The sequence below is a fragment of the Zalophus californianus genome, chromosome 11, assembly GCF_009762305.2.
Source record: "Zalophus californianus isolate mZalCal1 chromosome 11, mZalCal1.pri.v2, whole genome shotgun sequence".
Classification (NCBI taxonomy): domain Eukaryota; kingdom Metazoa; phylum Chordata; class Mammalia; order Carnivora; family Otariidae; genus Zalophus; species Zalophus californianus.
In genome coordinates, this window is record NC_045605.1 from 65,696,721 (window position 1) to 65,711,179 (window position 14,459).

Genomic DNA, 14,459 nt, shown 5'->3' on the forward strand with positions numbered 1-14,459 from the left:
CTAATGACTGGGGCATCAATCTGAGTTTACAACCTGGTAGTGGGACGTATTTGAGTCACATCAGGATACTGATGTTGACTTCATTCAGCTATAAGGACTTGCCATCCTAGTCAGATTTTACTCAGTGCAGCCACTGTCATTACTAGTGTAAGTGGAATTGGTTGATCTCTGAGATGTCTTCTTGCTCAGAAATTCTGTAAGTCTCAGCATTCTGGAGGCATTAGTGGAGTCCAGCCTGGCTTGAGCATCCGTCGGTTCTCCCCACCACATCCTCCTCACTCACCATCCTGTTTCTGTTCAACCTGCACGGCGTGTGGGGCAATGCTGGACTGTTCCAGAATATGCAGCCAGGGCAATGTTGTAATTCACGAGGAGTCATTCTTAAGTGGAGAGAATCTTGTGCTTCAGATTGTCAGTCACATTCTTGGAAGTGATGGTTCTGAAGTCTCCCTGGTTGCAGGGGGGCCAATTCCCATTTATCTTATGGCATGCTGAGATATGATTTGAGCATTTCTTAAAAGCAGAAGAGATATCTCAGGAGGAGCATAAACAAAACCTCAATCTTAAAATAGCAAAACAATATAAATCTTTTTTAAAATTTACATATGAGCAGATCAGGCCATGCTGTGGGACAAGGCCAAAGAGCCATGTGGCATATTGTATTTTCCAAAGACGGCCATGCCACCCTCTCTCCTCGCATGTTGTTCCTATGATGATACGTTGACATTCCTCCTTTTGAGAGATGGGATCTATGTTCCACCTCCTTGAATCTGGGCAGGCTTGTGACTTTGGGGGAAGTAATGCTATGTGACTGAGCCTGGGTCATAACAAATGATACAATTTCTGCCTGGTTCTTGTGGAATGCATACTCTTAGAACCGATGTTAGATACCTATTGCTGTGTAACAAATCACCCCACAGCTTAGCAATATACAACAACACACTCATGCTATCACAGTTTCTCTGAGTTAGGAATTCAGCTGTGGCTTGGTTTGTTCCTCCTCTGCTACAGGATCTCTCATAAGGCCACAATCAAGTTCTTCTTCTTCTTTTTAAAGGTATTATTTATTTATTTACTTGACAGAGAGAGTGAGAGAGAGCACAAGCAGGGGGAGCAGCAGAGGGAGAGGGAAAAGCAGGACTCCTCCTGCCGAGCAGGGAGCCCAACACAGGGCTCGATTCCAGGACCCCAGGATCATGACCTGAGCCGATGGCAGACGCTTAATGACTAAGGCACCCAGGTGCCCCTACAATCAAGGTTTTGACCAGAGCTGGGGGTCTCTTCCTCCTTGGCTGTTGGCCAGAGTAACCTTCAATTCCTTGTCATGGGGGTCTCTCCAACGTGGCAGCTTACTTCGTCAAAGTGAGCAAAAGAGAGAGAGTCTGATCATAAGGCAGAAATCACAATTTTCATAACCTAATCATGGAAGAAATATCCACTCAATGTTACCATATTTTATTGGTTAGAAGCAAGTTACTCAAGGGGATGGGATTACACAAGGTTGGGAATACCAAGAGGTAGGGAACATTGGGAGACATCCTAGAGGCCTCTTACCACAGAACCTAATCACCATACTATGAGAAAGCCCAGGTGGGGAGGGGACATGTTACAGCATTAAATACATGAGTGAAAGAGCCTTTGGATAATTCCAGCACTCAGCCACTGAGTAACCTCCAGCCCTCCAGACTTCCCAACTGAGGCTCCGGACGTGGGGAGTAGATATAAACTGTCCTTGCTGTGCTGTCTCTGAATTCCTGACCCGTATAATCCTTGAGAATAATAAACTGGTTGTTGTCTTATACCACTAGGTAGTGACTAGAACAAGTCACATATCCTGAAGCTTCATTGATCACCTGGTCACCTGGTTTGACCCACCCGTTACACAATTTTTGCAACTAAATTGGTATCATATTTCAGCCCTAAGTCTGTAACCTGAAAATACTCTGAGAGTCCACACAGGTTTGAAAAACCTTGAAACTTTCTGGTTGCTATAGGCACGACTTACTTTTTGGCTTATCTAAAAAAAAGTGGCACCCACTTTGGGTGTCTTTCCTATAGCAGCTGTTTATAAAATACCTTCAAGGGGCATAAGACAAACCGAGTTTTCCCAGGATTTCTGGAATTCAGCTGAGCTTTCATGGCCAAAGGCATACTTCTGAATCAGACAGGTTGCTCTAAGCTTTATTTTCAGTCAATTTTGAATAGGACAATTATAGTGCTTGGTCTGGCATGAACTATGCATCAGAATAATTCTGCATACTTTTGTTTACACATGTGTATTCAGGTGGAAAAAAATTTGAATTACTTTACTATCTGGCACTAGAATTCCTCTATAGGAGGGAAGTAACTTGTTTGAAAAGGGAGTTTGGTAAAGAAGCAGTAGGGGTGTAAGAATGTGCCCCGACCTCACCTCCTGCCCCAGCCTCTCTGCGTTGAGATAAGGAAAGGAATTTGTTTCTGACTTTAGAGAGATGGTAGGGGAGAGGAAAGACAGAGGATAGAGAAGGGAGAAGGAAGAGAGAGGAACCAGAAGATTGTGTGAGGGTAGGTACAGTGAAATGTATTGTTGGGGCCAATAGAGGAAACCACCATAAGGGGGTGGGGTGGCTAACAAGGACTGAGGATAGCAGGAATGTACAATGAGGGTTTCTAGGTTGTCTGTTGTATGGTGAGTGATGGGACCTCCTCCCTGTGACACCCCCAACATTTTCAGCAAAGTCTAGCAATCTCATACATGGTGTGTTTAAAATTTTTTTTTCCACAAGGGGCAATTGGGTGGCTTAGTCAGTTGAACGTCTGACTCTTGATTTTGGCTCAGGTCATGATCTCAGGGTCGTGGGAGTGAGCCCCACCTCAGGCTCTGAGCTCAGTGGGGAGTCTGCTTGTTCCTCTCCCTCTGCTCCTCCCCGGCTTGCTCTCTCTCTCTCTCTCAAATAAATAAAATCTTAAGAAAAAAATTTTTTTTTCCATGAAAGGGCTAAATTTTGTGCCTGGATTGATTTGGACCTGAACGAAGACTGTACTCAAAGAACATTGCCCCTGAGAGATCAGGATGTGGGAATATATGTGTCATGTGCATTTTCAAAAATCCTAAGGGAAGCTTGGGATTTCCATAGGCCATGGTGATATGTATTTGGAGCAGATGTTGCCAAACCCTCATGATGCAGAGAGGTCCCAGCTGACATGGGAGCTACCTGAGCATCTACATGAGTCAGGCCCAACCTGGTTTCTGGCTCCTATGTCCTTCCTCAGTTTTCTACCCTTTCCTTTTATTTGGCCTATATATGTGACCCCCTGACCTGCACGTATAGGCCCAGCCCTGTTCCAGGTCCCTGGGACATTCTAGAGATGCAAGAGGCATTTAATAGATCCAACCTGATGGTCTAGGGCTCCACATAAAGTCAACTTTGCTGCTCATACTTCCTGACTTTATGCCCCTTTCCTGAAAACTAGAACCTATATCTTATTCTCAATTCCTGGAGCCTTCTCTCCTTCCCCGCCCCCCAGGGACCTCAGGACTTATAATTGGATTTCTGCTTTGGAATCTATTTCCTAAATTTCTTCTCTGGTATTCCACCCACTCGTTTCCTGTTAGGAATGAGAAACCTTGAGCTCTAGGCCTAGATCTGACACAAACTTGCTATTTCACTTTTGCAAAGTCACTTTTACTCTCTGGCACTTGATTCCTCACCTGTAAAACATGGTGGTTGGGAAGATGATTATTAACTCAGCAGGCTTGAACACAAGTTATGCAGGCTCCTCAGCAACGTGGACTAGATGGGATGGGCCCCAGGAGTTCACTGGTCCTGGCAGGGGCTCTAAAGCTCTGGTGAATTGTAGCCAGGTTGGGGCAAGGCTTGTGACTGCAGGGCTCCATCCACTGTTAGGGTGCAGCTGTGGAGCATGAAGTAGAGACAGGCACAGAATCTTGGTTTTCAATACTCAGGCCATGGAACACACAAACACAGCCAGGGGCTGGGAGTTGTAGAGCAGGGTTTGGCCCCGCTGTAGGAGGGTGTCAGCCAGAGCAGACAGGGACTTGTAACCACAACCAGAACCCAAGACGAGAGGACTTGGGCTCAGGGCAACACTCAGTTTCAGGGGGCAATGGAAAGTCACCCCCTTCAGGGGGACTGAAGCTGAAAAAGGCAGCAGTATGGACTGAACCAACATAGCTGACAGGTTGAGGCTAGGAGGCCATGGGGTTATTTCTAGCTTCCTAGTTTTTGTTTGTTTGTTTTTGTTTTTTGATAAAAACAACGAGATTCTTTCTGGGCAACTATACCAGCTAGTGCATTGCAATTGCTTAGGTCCTCCCCTTTCTGTTCAATTCTGCCCTAGAATAGGGTTAATCTTGCCTGGGAGGAAGTTGGATTTCTGATACCAGATCTCTCCGGGCCAGATATTCCAGGGTTCTTTGAACAGTCTCAGATATGTCAGGAGGGGTCCAATGAGGACAGCCCATAGCACCCTTCATGCTCACAATGAATCTAGGCCAGTGCCTGCCTGGATTGGGCCCCTTTGATTCATGTGTGTTGGATCTGTCCTTGAGCAGAACACTCTGCATACTTGTGGGACTCACACTCGTGTGGGGAAGAGAAATCAGTGTCTGACACCTGGTAGGCCATCAACATATGTCGCTTAAATGAATGAAAAATCAAAGTTGAGTAAAATGAACAGGAAAGACTGATGACTGGGAGGAAGGATAGAATAACAGCGATCCTGGGAAATAGTCCTGTTGCCCTCATGTGATCCTTACTATCAACAACTGAGTCTTAACCTTTCCCCTATAATAAGAAAAATAATTCTCAAAACACATTTTCAGATTATAGATTGCCAGACCCAGGGAGAGGTTCCTACCCTTGGCCCAGTAATGCTACTCTTGGGATTCCATCCTAAGGAAATAATTCAACCAAAACAAAAATCTAAGAGCACAAAGGTATTTATGACATTATCTGAGACAGCAGAAAAATGGAAACAGCTCACATGGCCAACAATAAGGGACAGGCTGAGTAAATTTTGGTACTTCTACTCAATGGAATATTCTGAAACAATTAAAAAAGATCACTGTGAAGATTATGTACCAAACACATAATAAATAACCATAAAAAAGAAGCGTGCAAAATGCTACCATACCTTATTAGTGCAAATGTGTTGCGTGCTGTTCCTCATGTCAATCAATTTATTTTGTACAATTTCCTATTGCTGTGGTTAAATTCCAAAAAGAACGTCAAAGGTACTTCAGAATATCTAAGGTTCCCTACCTTTCCTCCGATTTAAAAATGATACATGTTAGAATCCTGGGAAGATGGCAGGGTTGGGGCAGCATAGACTTGAATCTTCTTGAAATCATCATATGAAAACAGAGCAACTGGTTAACCAAATTAAAAACCTAGCAACGACATTTACAACAAAACTAAGTGACAAATTACAAGCACCGACAACCATGATGTGTTACGGGCATCTGTGCAAGAGAGAGCAGAGGGAAACCGCAGGGCATCTGATGGACCTGAACAACTATGAGAGAGTATCAGACATGATGCAACGTACATAAGGTCAATTTCAGAGCAGCTGCTAAAACTGGAAGGACCTTGCCCACTCCAATCAAGGATGAGAACAAAGGGCTTTAGGGTAAGGCCTAAAGGTACAAGGCACTCTAGCCTTTCAAACATGAACTCTTGAAACTGAGTAACCTGGGTGCCACTTAAAGACAAGGCCCCACACTTTGGAAAATTTCTATCAGAGGAATAAAAATGGATAAGATAGGGTAAAAAAAAAATCTAAGCCATTGTTTTTAATAACATCTTTAAAGTACTAGAAGGAACATCTGTCAATCTAAAATTCTCTATCCATGAAAAATGTCCTTTAAAATGGCTTAGGGGCGCCTCAGTGGCTCAGTCGGTTAAGCCTCTGCCTTCGGTCATGATCCTGGAGTCCCAGGATAGAGCCCGGCATCTCTCTCTCTCTCTCTCTCTCTCAAATAAATAAATAAAGTCTTTAGAAAAATAAATAAATAGGGGCGCCTGGGTGGCTCAGATGGTTAAGTGTCTGCCTTTGGCTCAGGTCATGATCCCAGGGTCCTGGGTTTTAGAAAATAATTTTCCCTCATTTTAACATTTTATTAAAAGATAATTCACTGTTTAAAAATAATAACACTGTATCATGGTGCTTATAATATATATAGAAATAAAATGTCTGACCACAATAACACAAGGGATCGGATGGGGAAATAGAAGCATATGGTTGTAAGATTGATGTTATACATGAAGTAGTATATTATTTGAAGGTAGACTGTGATAGGATAAATATGTATATATTTATGTTAAGCAACCACTTAAAACCAGACAACTCAAAAGGCAAAAACCAAAAAAACCAAAAATAAAACAAAACAAAAGGCAAAAACCAAACAAATCTCCAAATAAGTGTAGCTTAAAAACTCCAAGTAAGTGAAGATAAAATGGAATACTGAAAAAGCTATCAAGTATTCAAAAAGATGTGAGGAAAATAAACAAAAAAAAGGGACAACAAAGAACAAATGGGACAAGTAGAAAACAACATGATAAATTTAAGCCCATGCATTTAGAAGTACTCATAAATGGTCAGACACTCCAGTCAAAAGTAGAAAAAAATATATACTATAGAAAATAGTAAATAGAAAAAGATATATACTATATATATTCAGAATTAAGATTTTTGGTTCTTGTTTTTTATATTCCAGTCCCAGAAGTAGTTTTAACTGCAGGAGTTATCTGCTTTCTAGCAGCAGTCTCCAACCAGGCTCTAGCTTCTCCAGGACACTACCAGGGTGGATTTAAAAATGTATGAAACTAAGAGGCATTCTCTCAAATGAGTTTAAATGCATTTTATTTTTAGACAACCTATGTGACATGTTTTTTCTTAACAAAATACCTTTCGCTCCAAATAAATCAAGGTCAAAATAAATGAAGAGCTGAAGATGACATCAGTCCCGTTTGTCTAAGTCCTGGTGTTGTGTGGACGAAGACTAGCAGTCACTTATGACAACAGGTGATACATCCAAAGTAATGTCCAAATTGTTAACATTTTTTCCATTTCTAAACCATCCTTAAAGAAAATCATGTATGGGGGGTGCGTGGGTGGCTGAGTCCCTTAAGTGATGGTGGGACTCTTGATTTTAGCTCAGGTGATGGTGTCAGGATTGTGGGATCGGACCCCCCCCCTCAGGCCCCATGCTCAGTGGGGAGTCCGCTTTGAGGTTCTCTCTCTCCTCTTCCCTCTGCCCCCCTACCCTGTTCTCTCTCTCTCAAATCAATAAATACATCTTAAAAAAAAAAGAAAGAAAGAAAATCATATATGGGGTCACTCCATCCTCAAGGTAGTCCAGCAGAGCAACTACGCCATCTAGATTCATGTTCTCTCCCATAAAGAACTGGTAGTTTTCGAAATCAGCGAGGTTGTGCTTGTTGTGTTCTGCAGTTCCCATCATAGAAGCCTCTATTCTTCACGTTTGCCTTTGATTGATTACATCTTTGATGTAGTGCCTGTGGCCTTCTTTAGTGGAGCTGGTTTCCTGCAAGGGATGGTTCGGGACACTATCAACAGCAGTGATGACTGCGCTTTCAGTACTTTCAACCTCGGAGCCTTCAGCAGAGGCATTTCCACCAACTAACGGGTTATCAGTGTTACCCTCTGTCCTACTCACCAACTTTCCCCTCCACCTCCAGGCACCGCCGAACACAATCTCCCAGATCTTGTAGTTGTCTGAGAACATCTCCTGGCTGATGAGGGCCCGCTGGAGGATCTCAAGGGAGCAGCTGGAGAGAGGAGGGCGGCGCTAGCTTATCAGGAGCTGGGAGCTCTGAGCCAGTGCGGTGCAGCCAGGGCCGCACTGGAGCGGGTGGGGCGGTGGAGGGGGTGGGGCGGAAAAGCTCCCCATTAATTTCTGATGTGTCCTTTATCATATCCAAAATTAGTAATTTGCATGTTTGTCAGTACTTTCGCCATTACGAAGTTCTGTAATGTTTAATAATAGTAATTTAAATATATTTTCTATCTGGCAAAACAAAGGATCTTCAATACTCTTCTTGTAAACTTCCCCCAGCTCTTCTTTCTTTATATTAAATGTATTTATGAATAGGTAATATATTTACTTGGCTTAAAACTCAAATCATAGAAAAGGGTATACAGATACAATAAATGTTGCTAGTTTTCTTTTTTTTAAGATCTTATTTATTTATTTGACAGAGAGAGCAATAGCAAGAGCAGCAACACAAGCAGGCAGAGTGGGAGAGGGAGAAGCAGGCTTCCCGCTCAGCAGGGAGCCCGATGCAGGACTCGATCCCAAGACTCTGGGATCATGACCTGAGCTGAAGGCAGACGCTTAACGATTGAGCCACCCAGGTGCCCCTGGTTTTTTTGTTTTGTTTTGTTCTTGAAAGTTTATTTATTTATTTGAGAGAGAGAGAGCAGGGGGAGGGACGGAGAGAGGGGGAGAGAGAAACCCAAGCCGACTCTGTGCTGAGCTCAGAGTCCTACCCCTGGCTGGATCTCATGACCTTGAGATCATGACCTCAGCAGAAAACAAGAGGCCATCGCCCAATTGACTGTGCCATCCAGATGCACCAATTGCTAGGTTTTTGTTGTTGTTTTTGTGCATTTATTCATAGATATTTTATGCATAGATTAGTAAATATGTAAATATAATTTTTCGTGCTTAAAAATATATATATACACACAATTGGTTGCAAACTATGCACAGTCTTATGTACTTTGCATTTTCACTTATTGCATCTTGGGGTGGCGCCTGGGTGGCTCAGTCGGTTAAGCCTTCTGCCTTTGGCTCAGGTCATGATTCAAGAGTCCCACCACTGAGCCTAGCATCAGGTTCCCTGCTCAGCGGGGAGTCTGCTTTTCCCTCTCCTTTAACCTTCCCCCCTGCTCATGCTCCCTCTCAAATAAATAAATAAAATCTTTAAAAACAAACAAACAAACAAAAACACACTTTATCTTGGAATTCATTCCATTTCAGGTTGTAAAACTTCCTTATCATTTTTTACAGCTGCATAATATACCATTGAGTGGATACCATAATTTACTGAACAATTTCCTATTGATAGATTTCTTTCCATTTTCTTATGTGATAGCAATAAATAAGAGTAACATTGCCACACATTTTTTTTACATTTATACAAGGATATCTGCAGGATAAATTCCTAGAAAAGGAATTTCTGGATTAAAAGGCATGAGCACTTATAATTTTTAAGTATTATCACATTGCTCTCCATAGAGGTTATAGCAATATATAATACCATCAGCAATGTATGAGGGTACCTATTTACCCACACCCTTATCAGGGACATGTTTTCAAATTTTTCGAATGTTAACATTCTAGAGGTTAAGAAAGTTTACATAGTGTATTATTTTAACTCACATTTCTTTTATTATGAGTGCTTTTTAAAAAGCTCTACTTAGAGACGCCTGGGTAGCTCTGTCGGTCGAACGTCTGCCTTCGGCTCAGGTCATGATCCCTGGGTCCTGAGATCGAGCCCCACATCGGGCTTCCCACTCAGTGGGGAGTCTGCTTCTCCCTCTCCCTCTGCCCCTCCCCTCGCCTCTTCCCCTCCTGCCTTGCTTGTGCTGTCTCCCTCTCTCAAAGAAATAAATAAAAATCCTAAAAAAAAAAAAAGCTCTTTTTAACTATTGTTTCATTTCTGGAAGTTATCTTGGAATTTTAGTATATAGCATTGATAACTAAGGTGTAGCACTGATAGATAATGACAGTTTCGCCTCAGCACCTTTTGTTTTTGCCTTAATTTCTAGAATAATATTTAATAATGGTGAGACTGAGCATCCTTTTTTGGTTACTGATTTTAATGGAGCAGTCTCTAGTATTTCAATTTTATTGCTGCTCTTCATTATGTTAAGAGATTATCCTACTCTTCCTACAAGTTTAAAGGTTAAAAAAAAAAACCCAGAAATGGATGTAGAATTCTAGCAAAAGCTTTTCAGAATCTAGATTTGGGTGATTTACTTTTCTTATTGATGAACTGTATAATTGTAATACATTTCCGAAGGCCAAATGATTTCTACATTGCTAAAATAAACCCTGTTTGGCTACCATGGATGATTTTTTAATGTCCTTTAATCCAGTTTGTTCAGGTTTTCTCAAAAATTTTCTGTCCACATTTAAAAGTGAGGCACTATTGTTTCTTTTTGTGTATATGCTGTTCTTGACAGGTTTTGTTATCAGGATTATGATGACCTCATAAAATGAACGAGGCAGCCTTTCTTCTCTGCTTTTTTGCCTAAATTCCTCTCTGTTCTCCTGGCTGGCGAGAACAGGGCTGGCCTGTATTCAGAGCTACTCCAGGACGCTGGCGACCTCTAGCATGTTCTGGGCCCTCTTCTTGACTCTCAGGGCTGTTGTCTCTGGCATCTTTCTGCTTCCCCTTTTCCTTCAGGCTGACTTCCCAGTGAGCTCCCCTAGCATCTGAGCTTCAACCTGAGCTGCCCTCTGTGTGAACCCAGAGGAGGGGATTTCCTTGGCAGATGGTGGTTCTCCATGGGCTCCTCCCACTTCCTCCTGGAGCTCTCTCCCAGCTGCACTCAGAGCTCTCTCCTGAGCTTCCGCTGCCAGCTCTCTGCTGCCCTCACCTGCCCTCTGGCCACCATGTCTGTCCTTGTCATGGTTTCCTGCGGCCAGAGGTGTGGAGAATGGGACTCACTTTCACAAGTTCAGTGTTCATGGATGTCTTGAAGTCCTTGGGAATTCTCCAGAGCAACTGGCTTGAAGGGGGTGTTGTAGTGAGGCAATGAGTTGTTCTGGCTGCCTCTGAAGAAAATGCTAGAATAAACCCAATGGCTCTGCCCTTATGGGGTAAACACAGATCACATTTATACCAAAGGGTACCTCTGAGGAGATCTGGTGTGCTGTGGCAGGACATGAATCCCAGAATGAGGAAGTGGTCACATTTAGTCTGGACCTTTGTCCAACATGAATATGGTGTCCCCAGAGACAGATGTGGCCCAAGAGGTGTCTATGACTTACACCTCTATGCTCGCACCCCCCCCCCACCCCGCTGCTTCCCTGTCCTTTCCTGCCACCTGAGACAATTTGTATGTTCAGCCTTTCTGTTCAGCTGTCAGCTGTGAATGACGCCAGGTGGTGAGGCCTGAGCTATGCAGTGAATTGTCTGGCTCAGGCTGACACTTTTCTTGCCGTTCGCCCCTGATGCCATCTAAGGCCAAGGCCATGGGGAGGCACTTTTGTGTTTGTCACTCTTTAATATTATCTAGTGGTTAAGAGTATTGCATCTAGAGTCAGGCAGATTTGGGTTTGAATCCTGGGTATGTCACTTACTAGCTGTGTGATCCTGGACAACTAATGTGACTTCCCTGAGCCATTTTTCCTCATCTCTCTCTTTTTTTTAAGATTTTATTTATTTATTTGACAGAGAGAGACAGCAGAAGAGGGAACACAAGCAGGGGGAGTGGGAGAGGGAGAAGCAGGCTTCCCGCGGAGCAGGGAGCCTGATGTGGGGCTCGATCCCAGGACCCTGGGATCATGACCTGAGCTGAAGGCAGACACTTAATGACTGAGCCACTCAGGCATCCCTCCTCATCTTTTAAAATAGGAAAATAACAGATATACTATAAAATAGGAAAATAACAGATATTAGGTTGCTGTGAGATAATAATGCATATAAAGCATTTGGCCCAATGCCTAACCTAGTAAATATCCTATGTATGTTACTTAAGCTACTTCTTTATTCTTTAAAAATTTTTTAAAAAATTTATTTATTTATAAGCTCTATACCCAATGTGGGGCTTGAACTCATGATCCCGAGGTCAAGAGTCACATGCTCTTCTGACTGAGCCAGTCAGGCGCCCCTTTTCTGATTATTACCGCATCTCTCCTATGCATCCAGGTAACTTCTTAGCTGACATTCAAGACTCTCTATGATCAGTTTTCAAGCTGTCTTTCCAGCCTTACCTCCACTGCTCCATTGCACTTACTCTGTCAATCAGCCAAAGTTTCACCTCCTTGCTTTTGTTCATGCTGTTCCCTTAAACTAACCTCTTCCCTTCTTGTCATCATGTGTTGAGAATCTTCCTAAATATCAAGACCCAAGTTAAATACCACCTAACCCAAGAAGAGTTCCTGGCTGCCCCATTCAGAGGTTCTCTCTGCCTCCTCCTGGGTCATTACCATTGTAACTGTTTTCAGTCAAGAACCAGGAGATGAGATTGGCACCTGAGCATAAAACGTAATGACAAAGTTCATGTGACAAATGTCCTGAGTTTCTATGGATGTGCCACCCCCCCCCCGGAGAGTTGATATCTGAATGCCTTGGGCCTTGGAGGCACTGTTGGTGCCAGAATTTCTCCACTGGAGGGGCTAGGACACAGTCTGGTGGAAGGGGAAGATAGAAATCTTGTTTTGTCTGGCAAGGACACTGATTTCACTTGTGTCGTATGCTCATCAGGGATGGCTTAGGGGAGAGGATAAGAAGTTGGGGTTGCGTGCCATGGATGTTTCTTAATCTGTGAGTGAGGGAATGGAGTCCATAAGTTTCGCCAATAACCAAACCAGCTCTAACATGAGGTGTTTTTGGAAGTGAGAATGTAGAGACAATTGAACAAAACACGAGGAGGTCCTGTGGAGTCTGTTGGGGAAACAAGCCCAAGTGTTACAATGTCTTGTCCAACAGCCACCTCCAGGTCCCTTTGTGAAAAGCCTGCTGGAGGTGTGGTACATTCGCCTGGGGTGGATTGACTGGGCTGGCTAGTGTGGGTGAGAACTTGAGCTTCTAATCAAAAGGCATAGAAGTGGGGCCTAGACAGGAAAGGACCTCACTTCTCCAGGGACCTCTCAGGTCTGATGGGAGCTTGTTCTAGATCTATCTTCCTGGGAACCATGGTTAGGTGGTTAGGCTAGGGCTAGAGGTATACTCATCTCTAGAAAGTGTGTTGAGGGCAGTCCCCAGGGATCCCAGGGGTGTGGCCATGTTTTGGAGCATGAAATTTGGTGGGTGTGTGACCTGGTGTCTAGGCATCTTCTTCTGGGATCAAAGGGGTGGGAGATGAAGGGGTGCAGTGTAAGGGGAAAGCCAGGGAATGACCCAGGCCTGACACAGAGGACTCAAGAGATGCTTGCTCCTTTGGATTGCTATGTGAGGCAGTAAAGGATGAGTTGAACCCAGAGGTGATGGAGTAATGGCAGAGAGTCTTTCAGAACACAGCCCTGGAAAAGCCTCATTTTGCTATACTCCAGGCTGGGTCCCAGGATCCAGCCCTCAGCCCTTCCCTGACTTACTCTGGAAAGTTTCTTCCTCTCTTAGAGTTTGAGGAATCATGAGTGCCATTTGCCAAATATTTCCAGTTCTCCATTCCAAGCATGTGGTAAGATTGTACTTCTGGGCACCGTTGTGGCTGGCTGGAGCCCAAGTGATCATTTATGGCCAATGAGCTGTAGACAAAAGGCGTATACGTCACTTCTGGTCCAGAGCATCTCGTTGCCAATACAAGACCCTTCAGAGCTCTCTTTCTGGCAATGGTTTAGGTAATGTTCAAGAAGATGGCTGATCTATTGGCTTAAGTTCCCAAGTGAGGAGATGTGGAGCAGAACTTCTAGCCATGGACCGATAGCATAGGGGGAAATAAACCTTTGTTGTTTTAAACCACTTCTTTCTATCAATCTTACCTCACTGAAGATCCAGTTGTCTTGTGGACTCCCAGGATTCACTGTTCCACAATATTGCAAGACCTGCTTTCTTTCTTCTTTTTTTCAAGACTCTGCACCACTTGATTTACTTCTGTCCTCCTCTGTCCTGCTCTCTCTTTTCCGGGTTCCTATTCTTTGCAAACATATTCCTGGATCCCAGTGCTACCTTGTCCCACCTTAGCTCCATCTTCAGGGTCCCTAAAGTGCCCTCTTTGACCATGAAGAGAAGTGGGTTCTCCTCAGGCACGACTGTAGAGCTAGAGCAGGAGCACGCAGAGGGCATGTGGTAGCCAGCTTCCAAGATGGCTCTGGTGATGCCCACCGCCTGGCATTCAAACCCTTGTGCCATTTTCTTCCACCTGGTAACAGTGTAGGTCTGTGTGATCAATAGAATGGGGCAGAAGTGGTGGTAGGTCACTTCCAAGATTAGCTTATAAACAACTGCAATTTCTGCCTTGGTTACTCTTTCTCTCTTTTGATAATTCACTCTGGGGAAGGCCTGTCATGAGATACTATGGAGAGGTCCATGTGACAAGGAACTAAAGCCTCCTGCCCAATGAGTAAGCGTGATGCTCCAGACCCAATCAAGCCTCAAAGACTGCAGCCCGAGGTGATGCCTTGACTGCAGCCTTACGAAACGCCCTGATCTAGAACCACCTTGCTAAGCCTCTTCCGAATTCCTGATTCCATAATAAATGCTTAACGTTTTAAGCTAGTAAGTTTGGAATAACTCATTATGCAGCAATAAATAACTAAT

General features: G+C 43.7%; 1 pseudogene; it reads right to left on the bottom strand.

Annotated features, from left to right (window-relative positions):
• Positions 1 to 7,014: 7,014 nt before the first annotated feature.
• LOC113913625 lies at positions 7,015 to 14,051 on the bottom strand (annotated as a pseudogene).
• Between the last annotated feature and the right edge of the window lie 408 nt (positions 14,052 to 14,459).